This window comes from Protopterus annectens, chromosome 11.part0, assembly GCF_019279795.1.
Source record: "Protopterus annectens isolate FY-2018-M chromosome 11.part0, PAN1.0, whole genome shotgun sequence".
Taxonomy (NCBI): domain Eukaryota; kingdom Metazoa; phylum Chordata; order Ceratodontiformes; family Protopteridae; genus Protopterus; species Protopterus annectens.
Window position 1 is genome coordinate 666,588,410 of NC_056745.1, and position 14,720 is coordinate 666,603,129.

The following is a 14,720-nucleotide window of genomic DNA, read 5'->3' on the forward strand; positions in this document are numbered from 1 at the left end:
GGAGATGTGCATAATGTTCATTTTTTGAGCATTTGTGTAACTGCCAAGGGGGCATAGGGGTTATGACTATAATATAAAAACCCTTATTCTGAATGATGGTATAACGCACTTAGTTGCAGTCATCCCACTTGATAGCCATGGTTGATTGCTGGTAGGGATGAATGACAGCCTTGAGGAGAGTACATTAAAAAATAAAGGATCATGCACATCCAGAATGGCCCATACTTATGTCCCTCATTTGTGCTGAATCTCTGCAGTTTTTATCATTTGTAAACTTTAAGTGTGAAAAAGTGCAATTGTCCCGCTGTCATTTCATGAGTCAGAGCAGTTGCAGGTACTGTTTTGTTTGAGACTGGAGCACATACAGACTGTTTTCACAACTGTAGTGATTTCAGCCTTGTAAACAATTTGCATTCAGTAAGAAATTGAGGGCTTGTGACCTTTCTTAGCTTGTGTAGATGGAAATGGTTCATTAGGATGACCAGTTCATGGGCCCATCAGTGTATTCCAGGCAAGATTATGATTCGAAAAATACTCGCCTGGCTGCTTGCAGCATTAATTTGACTACACTGGTCACTGCAGTCTTGTTCTCCAAAAGAGAAGAATTTTCTTAGAGGATCACTGAAACACAGAATTAACTTTTAGATTATGTGCCACTTAACTGTAACACAGCAGCTGACAACTATATGCTGATTTTCCTAGTGCAGAGAATTTTAACACTGATCTAATGAAGTTTATGTGATGGTCAGTATAAAAAAAAAATGCATTAAAAAATCCCATGATGGTATACAAAAAAACTGATAACTGAAAAAAGTGAGGCTGATGCAGCATTCCTACATTACAAGTTTATATTGCTTTACTGGTTAATGAGACCAGTGAGAAACTCATGCGGGGATAATTAAGATACATTACAAAACGCAAGTAATCTCCATGGTATCCCTGAAGTCTCAAAAACAACCCACTAAAGTAGTATAGTGGGTCCAAAAACAAAACCGTGGAAGATTTTCAGTCCATATATGTCCAGTTAATCACTGTATATTAATCAGATCAGACAATAGTAGTAGAAGTAACAAACTTAAACTAGTCTAAAGTAAAAAAATAAATAAAAATAAAACTATAATTGTATAGAACTACTAAGTATTCGAAAGTAATCCAAGCAAGGCAGACAGTCTGTTTCCTGTCGAAAATCCTTTAAGTACACAAACAAGTGATCCAAATAAAACAAAAATGGAGTAATAGTTTCCTCACAAAATTTCTAAATATAAATATATATATAAATATAAATATAAATATATATATATATATATATATATATATATATATATATATATACTTTTTATCAGGCAAGGGAGTTGTTTATTGTGCTATAAGTGTTATTGGTACACATGTTAAATTCACATCCCTTCCCCCATCAGTGTGACATTCGAGCTGGTCCTGCCCTACTTAGTAGCAGTCAATAATATAACCCTTACGTACTTTAAATAAAATTTATAATGATGTTTCCTCTTATTTAACCAGATTAAGTCTGATTTTATCCAAGACAATATACTACATGGCTGGAAATACATCAACCTTAGTCCATTTGGCAATCAAAATATATATATAAATATATGCATATACACTTTGCATGTAAAAAATTAATTGTAAAAATCATTATAAAATCTATTGTTAAATATCACTTTCATCCTTCTTCATATCTGTGTACCAGAGCCCTAACAAACATCTATAAAATTATTGTACAATTAGTATTACACATTTTGAATAAAGTGGGGGGGGGGGGGGGAGACAACCAGAAAGAAAAAATGGATGATGATGGAATCAAAACACACACTTAAATTAAAACGGATTTAAATTTTATTTAAAACCAGCTGGTAGAATAAAATAAAGTTAGTCATGTAAACAATGTAAAACCCACGGTGGTGGTGGTGCGGTAGCGTTGTTGCCTCACAGCAAGACGCTGTCCAGTTTGATTCGCAGCTACAGTCTTCTGCGTGGAGATGTATGTGAATGGGCGTACCTTCATTGAAGGTTGTGCGTCAGGGCTGGCAACTTGTGCACGTAAAAATCAACTTCCAATCATTAGCGGACCGGAGTTCCATATTTCCAGCCATGTAGTATATTGTCTTGGATAAACTCAGATTTAGTCTACTTAATCTGGTTAAATAAGAGGTACCACATCATTATAAATTTTATTTCAAGTACATAAGGGTTATATTATGACAGCTACTAAGAAGGGCAGGACCAGCTCAAATGTCACACCGAGGGAAGGGATGTGAATTTAATGTGACCAATAAAGCTTTGTTTTCAGGACAATAAACAACTCCCTTGCCTGATGAAAAGTGTGTGTTTGTGTATATGTGTGTAATATATATATATATATATATATATATATATATATATATATATATATATATAAAGAGATAATTTATATATATATATATATATATATATATATATGTATGTATATGTATATATATATATATATATATATATATATATATAGAGAGAGAGAGAGATAGATATATAGATGTATAGCTATAGATAGATGTGTGTATGTGTATATATATATATATATATATATATATATATATAGAGAGAGAGAGAGAGAGAGATATCTATATACACACACACACACACATATGTGAGGGAACTATTACTCTATTTTTGTTTTACTTGGATCGCTTGTATGTGTACTTAAAGGATTTTTGACTGGAAACAGACTGCCTGCCTTGCTTGGATTACTTTCGAATACTTAGTAATTTTGTACAATTATATATATTTTTTATTATATTTATTTAAGACGAGTTTAATTTCACTACTTGTACTACTATTGTCTGATCTGATTAATATACAGTGATTAACTAGAGATATATGGACTGAATCTTCAATATAGAGAAGTTTCTTACACTGTTTTGATAATTAAGACATTAATTCACTTTGCCAGCTGTCCACTTGTAGAATAGGGTCTAAATGTTCAAAAGGATGACTTTCATGGCACTGAAGTGCAAAAAAGTCAAAGAAAAGGAAGCTTGTGCTTAGTGTAAGGAGTTCTTCATGCCACCTTTCTTAACGTCAAGTAAATATTCCCAGATGCTTTGTTTTTTGAAAGATCTGCCCACTCAACTTCCTCAGTTACAGTGGAGCAGGTACATCAGTGGAAGATGTATGTATTAAAAAGTGTAAACACTCTATGTAGATGTGTGAAACTGTTATGACTATAAAAGGCACCACAGTTACTGCAAGGTTGAGCACCTGTATTTATAGCTGAACTGTGTACAGTGTTGTATATTTCTGCTTCTCTCAAACATTTTAAATTGGGGCCGCCTCCATGTTTCTCATTCTGATAACACTTGATCATTTTTTTAACTGATGTGTATCATAACACTGAATGCAGAGGTTAAATATTGTTGTACATTGGCATCCTGTCTGTCCAGCATTGTGCCATTTCCTCAGTCTTTGTATCCCATTACTAGTATATGCTGGTGCACCTGTTAAATGGATCTCTTGAATAGGCATACTGTTACTAGGATCACTGAACAGTGTTGTCTGTTTGGTACAGCCCTTTTTTGTGTGTGGGGATGTGTATTGTGGTGTAGTAAAATTTTTCTGCATTCCTTCCTAATACATGAGAAATTAATTTTGGTGATAGGCTGTCACATCAAAAAATCAAATTGACAATCTCTCTTGAAAAAAAAAAAATACCCATATCTGTATTTATATACCCGAAACTTAAATTTACTTTCCCTGCCATTAAAAAAATATTACTAGAGCCATAAATATACTCTGCTGTTGCAGTTTGCCCGATGCATTTCATAAACTTGCTGTAACAACCCAACGTATGGCATCATCTTCTAGTGTACCTAGATGAGTTTAGGTTTGTAGTAGGCATACAAATGAGGATTCACATCAGTAGCTAGTGGCATTGCACCCTTAGCAGTTCCTTATACTGGCACCCACTCAAACCAAACTTGAAAAGGAAGAAACGGCCCTTCATTGTAGAATAAACAATAAGTGCCCAACTTGGGTGTAAGAAAAGCCACAATCTAAAACAAATGTCTTATGAAGAACTAACACTAGTGACTTACACCCTCAATAAGAAGAGGTGCATCTAAATGTGGCAGGTGTAGGTTTTGCAATTTCATAGATGAGTAAGATTTTTACACATTTAGTCACCATGAAGGAAGTTACACTAACTGCTTTATGGTAACTGTGAAACATGCAATTTAGTCTGTGTAGTCATATGTAAGGTATGTTGAGCATACTATGTATGAAAAACAAATCAGAAGTTTAAAGAGTGCATCTCCAGCCATCTGTCTGAAATAAGGAGAGAAGGTTAACCAACACTTTATATAAATGTGAAAGGAGTAAAAATCGTACCTTTAAATTTTCTGTTCTTTCGGTAGTGAATGAGACAATTTGTGAAGGGAATGTTAGGACAGAGGTAGAAGAGGTCATAGGTTCTTGGGTAGGTACTAGGCTATTGGCCCTAGGGCCTGTATAAGCCTAGCCAAACAGTACCCTGGCTTTTGCCACCCAAGAAAATTATTTTCCTGTGCCCCTGTCAAGCAGAGCCACAGAAGTGATCCCCGGGGTGAATTTCCTATTTTTCCATCCAATCATCAAGATTTTTGTTGGAGTGCTAATGAAGAGCTTTGATGTTCGTGTTTCACTGTTGCATTCATTACATTTGGGTTATCCTGCTTGCAGGCTACCCTTTGTCGGCCTGAATTCCAAAGTCCTGGTCCATTGTCGGTTGCTGTCACCTCTTCCCTGACGTCAGTGCACCAGGGGTATAAAAGATGCAGCCGACACCATTTTCTTCAGTCTTTCTTGCTGCGCGGTGCCTGAAGCAAAAGCAATTCTCAAGTGCCGGTCGGCCAACTCCTGAGATTTTCGTAATCTAATTTCAGATTCGAAGTCTTCCATAAAGCTAAGTACCCCATTGGGGAAACCTTTTTTCTTGCTCCAGACTGATGTCAGAAAAAGGAGGATAAGGCAAAATCTATGCAGACAGTAAAGGATTTCTTACAGGTACAGCCACCCAGATTTAGCAGGAACTGGCCCTCTAAGAATTGGTCCTTTCCAGTGTCAGACCACAGAGGCAGATTCAGACGCCCTAGAGGCAGGTAACAGCCCCAGGGCTCATACAGGCCCAACCAATGGGGTGCTTCTACCTCCAAAAGCAGAGAAGACAAATCACAGCCTTATAAAAAACAGTCCCAATGACTTCCCTCTGCCAATGCCAGGCACTTACCTTTTGGCAGCACCCTTAGGAGGAAAGCTAGCACTTTTTTCACAAAACTGGCACACAATCACCCAGGACAAATGGGTATTAAATAGTCTCTCCGGGTTACAGGTTCCACTTTCACACCCTTCAAAAGGCATGCTAGACCTGCCACGCAATCAGTGGAAACAGTAATTACTCTCATTCCCTGCCTGCAACAGGAATTTCAGTGGTGGGCACAGGCCTGTCACCACAACAAGGGACAGCCATTCACCTTGCCCACTGTCAGGCAGACACTAACAGATGCATCAGATTATGCCTGGGGGGGGGGGGGGCGCACATGGCAGGAAAATGTATTCAGGGCACATGGCCCACAAACCAAATGCATCTTCATATCAATCAAAAAGAGATGCTAGCTGTACAAAATGCCCTAACAGCCTTCAAGGACCTACTTCATCCAGGACAACTACTGATAAAGATGGACAATACTACAGTCATGTGGTACATTAACAAGCAAGTGGGCACGCATTCCTACCCCCTCTGCCGGCAAGCCATGACTTTGTGGAACACAGTATTAACTTTTCAAGTACATATGCAAGCACAAATCCTGCCAGGAAAGACTAATACTTTGGCAGATAAACTAAGCAGCAACCTCATGGATCCTCACGAGTGGAAACTGGACCCGCAAATCTTCAACATGATAACAGGGAAATGGGGATGCCCAGACATGGATCTATTCGCTTCCCCTCACAACTGCCAGCTACAGAGATTCTGCACTCGGACTTATCACAAGCAAGCATGGAAAGTGGACGCCCTTTCATTCAGCTGGAACGCCCTTACAGTATATGCCTTCCCTCCTCTGCCTCTCCTCTCCAAGGTACTCCTAAAGGTCAGACAAAGAGAAGCCAAAAATTATACTGATTGCCCCAGACTGGCCACGCCAGCACTGGTACCCAATCCTAAAGAGCTTGTCTCAAGGCCCAGCCTGGACATTGCCTCTAATACCTCATTTGCTGACCCAACAGAACAATCAGATCCTGCATAGCCAACTCAGAACCCTAAATCTGGCTGCATGGCGGATAATGTAATCATTCAGAACACTCCTCTCTCTAAAGCAGTTATGGATGTTATTTTGGAGGCCGGGAGGCCCAGCACCAGAAAATCTTATGCAGAAAAATGGAAGAGATTCTATGCTTGGAACCAAATGCAGGGAATTGACTCGCTTGAACCAAATATTCCTCAGATTTTGCAATATCTAACTGAGATGCTGGACAAAGGCCTATCCCTCTCATCAGTTAAGATCCATGCCTCTGCCATTTCAGCTCTTTACAATATGGACCCACCTATTTTTTCTCATCCACTGCGAAGACGGTCTCTGAGGGGCCAACAACATAAGGCCTCCAAGGAGAGCTGCAGTACCTACATGGGACCTCAATTTTGTCATGGAAAAACTCACACTGCCTCCATTTGAGCCTGCCAATACAGCAGAGATAAATACTTGTCATGGAAAACCGCTCTTCTCCTAGTGATAACTTCAGCAAGAAGAGTCTGAGTTACAGGCACTAATGGCTGTGGAACCTATTATTTTTCATCAGGACAGAGTTTCTCTAAGGACAAACCCGACATTTATGCCTAAGGTAGTGTCCAGTGTGGCTCTTAACCAAACCATACATTTGCCTACCTTTTATCCAAACCCACAGAATAAGGGGGAGAGACTTCTGCATACTGTGGACATACACAGACATCTATGCTTTTACTTGGACAAGTCTAAAGCCTTCAGAAAAACTGAGCAACTCTTAGTGGCATATGCTGCAGGTTCCCAAGGAAAAGCCATTTCAAAACATCCCATTTCAAAATGGATAGGCCACTCCATTCGTTTCTGCTATTCACAACATGGCAAATCAGTGCCAAAGGGCATTAGGCCACATTCTACCAGAGCAGCAGCCTTCCTCAGAGAAGTACCAACCAAGGATATTTTGGAGGCTGCAACATAGACTTCAGTGCACACTTTTACAAAGCACTACCATTTACCTCTCTACCCTAAATCCAGAGCAGGCTTTGCCACTGCAGTTCTGCAGGGCCTCATAGCCACTCCAAACTCTATTTAGGCCCATCCGTCCAACCTCAGCTTTGGGGTTCAACCCAAGTGTAATGACTGCAACAGTGAAACACGATGAACATAGTACGGTTGTGTACCTACCATAAATGTAGATGTTAGAGTGTATTGACTGTTGCAGTCCAGGTTACCCTCCCAACATCCCCCTTTTTTCTTTGCTGGGACTCCTCTGTACCTACATTTCTATACAGCCTATGTGGTGTATTTGCTTGTAGATGAAGGTTATGTGCATGTTTTTTTTTTATGATCATAATTTTTTACAGCCTACCCTTTTGGGGGCACCTGACATCTGAGGCAAGAAAAACTGACGAAAATGGCGTCTGCTGCATTTTTTATACCCCTGACGCACTGATGTCGGGGAAGAGGCGACTGCAACCAATGCCGGACTAGGACTTTGGAATTCAGGCCGACTGCGGGTAGCCTGCCAGCAGGATAACCTAAGTGTAATGACTGCAACAGTGAATACACTCTAACATCTACATTTATGGTAGGTACACAACTATACTTTTGATATAGATAGGTAGTTTGTTCCAGAGTATGGGAAGTCTCTGAGACGGGAATGTATCCCTCCAGCATGTTCTGTTTATTGTGGTGACAACGTTTAGGTCCCTGGAGCATGTAGCTTGGAGGGATTGGGATTTCTTTACTTGGAGCATGTCCAAAAGCTCTGGGTTTGACATAGCTGTGTATGTTAGGCAGAGATCTCCTCTGAGTAGGCAATATGCGACAGAGTAAAGCTGGAGTTTTTTTACTGTCTGCGTAGGGCATCTTTTTGAGGCCAGTAATCCTCTTTGTGAGTTATTTCTGTGGCCTTTCCAGTTGTTGTAGATGTCTTGCGAGGTACTTACCAAAAGGGGCGTTGTACTCTATAATGGGTCTAATGAGTGATGAGAAACCTTTTGTGATGAGGTGTGCCACGTAGAAGGATTTCCTGACTATTGTGGCGATGTGATTATCAAAGGAGACACTACTGTCCACCTGTGTCCCAAGGTCTCTTATCACACTTTCGGTGTTAAGTATACTACCGGCTATGTTGTAGCTCATGGGTACAGAGTTTTTACCAAAAGGGATGACAATGCACGTTTTGGCATTGAGCTTGAGGCCATGGCTTTGACACCAGGCATCTGTCTCAGTGAGGCCCTTTTGTAGGATGTCCACATCGTTAGGAGTTTCGATTATGGCTCCTAGTTTGCAGTCATCTGCGAACTTAGTTAGCCAAAGACCTTCTGTGTTGGCCTATACTTCAGAGAAGTAGATACCAAACAGGAGAGGACCCAGGACTGAACCCTGTGGTACTCCACTTGTCACTGGTTTGAAGTCTGCTACTTTCACAGTGCGAGTTATGTCAGTGAGCCAGTTGGCAACCCATCTTGTGACATAGGGATTTATAACTAGTTTAGTGAGTTTATCTATAATTCCAGAGTGGGGGATGGTGTCAAAAGCCTTGGCAAGATGTAGATAGGCTGTGTGAACCACCTTACCCTTGTCTACGGCTTTGGTGACTGCTTCAAAGAAGTCTATCAGGTTTAGGAGACATGATCTGCCTTTTACAAACCTGAACTGGGTGGGATCCAGAGTTTGGAGATTACCAATATCTTTGTTTATAAGTTCCATGGCCTTGCAGACCAGACTCGTTAGGCTAATGGGGCAGTAGTTCCCGGGGTCCGTGGTGGCTCCCCCCTTGTGGAGTGCGATAATCGTTGCTGTGCGCCATTCAGCAGGCACAAAGCCTGAGGTGAGGCTATGATTGAACATGTTACTTAGATGGGGTGCCAGTTCGTTCTGTAGTTCGTGTAGAACGCAGCCTGTGATGTTGTCTGGTCCCATGGCTGCTAAGTTCTTGGCTTTGGAGAGTGTGGTTTTTACCTGTGCAGCCGTGATTACAGGAGCTTTGCATTCTTCCGGTATAGAGATGGGCTCTTTAGGTGGTGAGAGGGGGCTAAAGTTAGGACTGAACCTATCTGCCAGGATGTTGGCAATATCAGTTGGGTCTGTATATTTAGTGCCATTGTGCTGTAACTCAGAGCAGATCTGAGTGTTGCCATTGAGATTCTTGACATAACTATAGAATGCTTTTTGGTTGTCTTTAGAATCAGTGGCAATTTTGTTTTCATAACTACTTTGGAGGATTTTATCAGGGATCGCTGCTTCTTACTGAGGCTGACCAGGGAGCTCCTCCACTCGTGGGATTTTACTCTCTTTTGCAATAGTTTCTTCCTTCTGTTGTACAGTGTTTATGGCAGGGGACCACCAGATTGGCTTCATTTTTTTTTGGAGGATAGCATCTTGGTTCTGTTTGGGATAGCATGATCCATGCATTCATGTAAATGCTTATAAAGTGCAATTGTGTAGGATTCAGTAGTCGTAACTGTATTGTCCATCTGCATGGGTGTTATGAAGTTCACCACTTCTGTCATAAGAAGCATGAAGTTGGCTTTGGAGAAATTTTTTACCATGGTTTCCTTAATGGGGGGTGGAGGCAGGATGTGGATATCTTGGGTAATTAGCTTATGGTCAGATTAGACCAATGAGGCGTTGACTTCAGGTGTGGAACACTGGTCACTCATATTGGTAATGACCAGATGTAGGATATTGTTGCCCCTGGTGGGGGGTGTGAATAAGTTGATCCAGGGCATTGGAGTTTATGAATTCCAGAAAGCGTTGAGCGAAGGAGTTGGTACACTAGTAGTTTTCCCAGTTAATGGTGGGGTAGTTGAAATCGCCCATTAGTAGGGTGTTTGGTTGAACCTTAATATTTTCCAGTATATCAGGAAAAGTGGGAATCCTGGGGCATGGTGGGTGATCTGTAGCAAGCTACAATTTGGATTGCATTTTTGCCCAGAGTTAGTTGCACTTGGATAACCTCTGCTGCATTATGCTGAGCAACTAGCCTGGAGGTGTGGATATCCTTAATGATTATGGACACACCTCCGCCTTTGGTGTTCCAGTCCAGGTTACATGACCGAAGAGTGGTATGAGTTATAACCTGGTAGTGCAGGGGTGCTCTCTGGAGCCTTGAACCAGGTCTCAGTCACTGCACAGATATTGTTGATCTCCATTTTGAGGAGTGCCTCGAGTGAGTGCATTTTGAGGTTTAGACTTCTAGCATTGAGTAGCATCACCCTCAGTTTTTGCTTGCCTGTTCCTCTTACGGTGGTGTATTTGTCATTTGAACCTTGCCTAAAAAAGGCACTATAGGGGCGGCAAGAACCTTAGCCAGTATCTGGAATTCAAGGGGTGACAGATGCAGACCATCTCTGGCAAAGCATCGTGGTCTGTCGACCATGTCATCCCAGGCACACAGATACTGGATCCCTTTAGAATGGCACCAGAAGCTTAGCCAATTGTTGAAGTCAATCATTTTGTTTATGTTGGTACAGGGAGGTACGTCTCTGGTCATTCACACCAACATGGACAATGACAGAGTCATATTTGTACTTGTGGAGTGACAGTGCATGGGTTATGTGGCAGATCCTGGCACCCGACAGGCATCTGACAGTAACCTTCTCCTTGTTTAGCCTGGTGAGTGGGACATCTCAGTGTGCCTGACTATAGACTCATCTATGACTAGTGTGTTGGGTACATTGTTTTGTCTTATTGGCTGAGGTTGAGTGCCACAGCCACACTGAGTCTGCAGGCTGTGTGTCATTTGGGTTGTGTCTGGGAGTGGAGGTTCCTTGCATTTCTGCTTTGGAGGTCTCTGTTGCTTGAGTAGAATATTATTGAGAGTATCCGCAAATGTTTTTGTTTCTATGTGTGGATTTTGGTGGTGTAGATTTAGTGAAACTATGATGAATGTGGTGTGGTGCAAGTGTTTACCTTTTGACTGTCAAAGTCAGTCTTGATTGGAGAGAGCTTTACCTCCAGTTTGGCTAGATAAGTGCATCTCTCACAAGTCATATTGTTGGGTGGTAGTAGGAGAGTGTTGTCTGTGTACATGAGGCAATTTCTACATTGCCCCAAGATGTCCAGATTCATCAGATAGACAGGAGAGAACACTGGGAGCTGACCCTTGGACATGCCTGAATAAAAAACAATTTTCCTTTAGATAAGTGAGTACAAGAGCTGTTTTTCTCTAAGCAAGTGAGGAAAGCAAGTACCAAAACTGTTTTCCTCTAGGTAATGAGGAAGGTTGAGTGCTGTAGTAATTAGGTTATTTAGTGCATACAAGTTCTGAACAAGTGCTGATCACGACTAAGCAAATTCAAGTGCTGAAAGTAAAAATCTGTATCTGGACTAAACCAGTTACAGGAAAGGGGGGGGGGGACAAGTGCAAATGTGGGCTTTTAAATCAGAAAATTGAGAGAGATGGAAAAACTGCCCAAACGGCCAGTAACTACAGCTTCTGGGCCAGAACCACTCTTTATGTGGTAGATAGGTTACCTAGTGCTTACCACTCCCACTGATAAGCTAGAAGGCTTCCCTCCAACACAGAAAGCTTGGGGGGGGGGGTGGCGTGGCTCAAAAGCTTACATACAGTCCTGGATACAGTAAATCTGAATCTGGACTACACTAGTTACAGGAAAGGTATTTTTTTTTTGTACATACAGAAAAGTAGCTAAAACAGCAGTCAAAACAATCCAAGTGCAGGCTAGCACACGAGTATGTAGCAGTGTTAGACCAAACAGTTTAAAAAATGCAATTAAGTTAAAAATGACTAATAACAATGCAGGAGGAGTCTGTTGGGTAGAATGAGGTAAAGAGATGGGACTGGGGGGAGTGTCCCACATCAAATCTACAGTGGGGACAGGCAACTGCAAAAACCTCCAAATTTAAACACAGGAATAGGGAGGGTTGGTATAGGAAAACCAACACTTTCAGCAGAGATCTGAAAAACTATACAGTGAAGTAAAAATAACAGTGCACAACTCTGAAGTCAGCCAGCAGTGATATAAAATTAGTCAAACAATTACAGTACACAACTGTCAAGTGCCAGAAAAATATACTCAGCTCTGTAGAACTCCAGTCAGTTTGAAGAGCACTCTTTCAGGACACAGGAAGGCTCCAACTGTTTATCCACTGTAACTTATGTTGTGACCTTGTGTTGATTCTCTGCCCAGGTCCTGGCTGAAGTGTTAGGAGACCAAACCAGTCACCAATAAACAAAAATAAACAATTCTTGGGAATATAACAAATTTAATGAGTTCATGATTACTATACTGTGGGAGAGCACTGTGGACTGCTGATAGGCAGTGGGACTAGCTGGATAGAGGGTTGTTTGTGTGTAGTATCTTGTGACCACAGGGCATTCCCTCTGTTCTTAATAGTCTGATCCCACGTTAGTTTAATTGTATAAATTCCTGTAGTGCCAAGGCTGTGTGCAAAATCCTTCTGTGCACATCCCATTTTAATGAGTACAGGCTCTCCTTATACATACACCAGCATATCTTCAAAAGGGTTTGTTTTCTTTAAGCCATTTAAGCAAAATGGAACAGCACCCAATTAATTGCATCTGGAAGTGAAACATTAAATGAATGTGATTTCATACCTGTATATCTCCAGTTCGAGAGACTGGAAAAAATAATTCTTATTGATCACTGCTGCAGTAGCCGAAGGTATATGGGTTACATCTTTCATAGGCTATAACAGCAGGCCAGCTTTCAAAGCTTCAAGGTATCTTCCATGCCGACAAACAGTTAAGTCAGATCGAGCTGAGCTAAGGCAGGTTAGGGCACGAAGCCCTTAAGAAATGTCCTTGCATCAAGAACAATGTTCCTTTGCAAGCTTTGGAGGATCGATGGTCTGCTAATGTTCTGTTTCTGTTTAGATATTTTTTTCCAAAGGGAACTTTCCACCTTGCTTTTAAAGTTTAAGTTTTTGTGTTAAACTACAAAAAGTGTTTCCATGACTGTCTAATGACTTGTGTGCTTTTAAGTGGGAGTGCACTTCTCAACATTTGAGGTAAAAAGTTGATTAAAATGACTTTGTGGAGAAGCTATGTCAGATTGTGAATGTCTTTGTTTTGCTGTGACTTTTTTTCTTGTTTTTTTGTTTTTGTCAGGGAAAAGTTACTTTGTTGCTACTTTCATGTTTCATTGACTGTTACTCCTAAGCTTCCCCAGGAAACGGGCACATTTCTTGTAATGACCGTGGAGCAAACTAGTGATGATCTGGCCAGAACTTCTCCCAGGCTAAAAAAAAGTTTATTTAGCAGCCTTTGTCATCACAGCACCTAGTATTTTGCCACAGACCCAGGTGGCTGACTTAACTGTGGCTAAAACTAGTTATTTAAACTGCACATCCTTGTATCCCTCTGGTGTTGTCCATACAGCCACCATGGGCCAGGGGTTGTGGGCTGTTGAGATGCTCTCAGAAGACAAGGGAAAGGGAGACCGTTGTCATGCATGGAAGAAAGGACAGGAAATGTCTCTGCTTAGCCAGAATGTTGTGCCTATTCTTGGGGAGGCTGTTGCTGGCAATACAAGATGTTCATATTGATCATTGTTGCAGTGGTCTTCACTATATGGGTTTTATTCTGCAAAGGATAACAGCTGTCCAGCTTCCAAAGCTTCAGGACACCTTTCACGCGCTCAATCTGTTAGGCAGCTGAGCTACCTAAAAAAGCACAGGTTTGACTTCCAAGATCTGAGCTTTCATGCCACCTACAAATGTTCCCATGCTGGCTTTCAAGGATAGACTTTCTGCTTGTGCTGTTTATTTGCTGAGTAGATAAGTTGCTTTTGGAGGAAAAGCCTTCCACATTTTAAATTATTTCCTGGTTTGGGAAGTTGTGTACCTGAGTTTTTTTTTTTAATGGACCGTCACAAGACTTAACTGTACTTTTAAATGGGAGTGTAGTTTTCCCTACCAGTTTAAAAGTTGAAAATTTTTTTCTGAAGTGTGTGTGTGTAATTCACTTTTCCATTCCCAAAATTTAAAATTTCTTTTTAGTTAGTCTTCTGTGGGGTGGAGTGACTTCTTCCAACTTTAAATTTTGACCAGATATTGCTGTTTTCACCAGGAAAGAAGCACAATATTCTGTTTGATAACAAAGTAATCTGCCAGTCCCGCAGTTGGTTGGTCCTACCAGTCGCAAAAATAAAAGTTAAGTAAACAGTTTTTGCCACCACAGCAGGCTACCAATTACTGCAGGTGGATGACAACTGTAGCCAAAGTTGGTTCCTCAGATCTCGTCTTTTATCCTAGATTGCTCTGGTGTACATACAGACACTGGGAGACTGAGCAGGGAATAAGTCCCTGTTTAGTTAGAATGTTGTGCCTGTCCCTGGGGAAGCTGCTCTTGCCATTAGCAGTGTTGGACCCATTTTATTTCTGTTAAAAGGAAACTTAAAAAACTTTATTTTGGCTTCTGCCCAAATTTCTCTGCACTGGAGTAGGGTATCCAATCTGGCTCATAGTCTAAAGGTTATTGATCATTAC

The 14,720-nt window shown here is 41.0% G+C and overlaps 1 protein-coding gene across 1 annotated transcript in view; it reads left to right on the forward strand.

The window, feature by feature from the left end:
- LOC122814982 (putative bifunctional UDP-N-acetylglucosamine transferase and deubiquitinase ALG13) overlaps window positions 1-14,720 on the forward strand; it is an 895,852-nt gene that overhangs the window by 257,965 nt on the left and 623,167 nt on the right. The window lies entirely within an intron of this gene.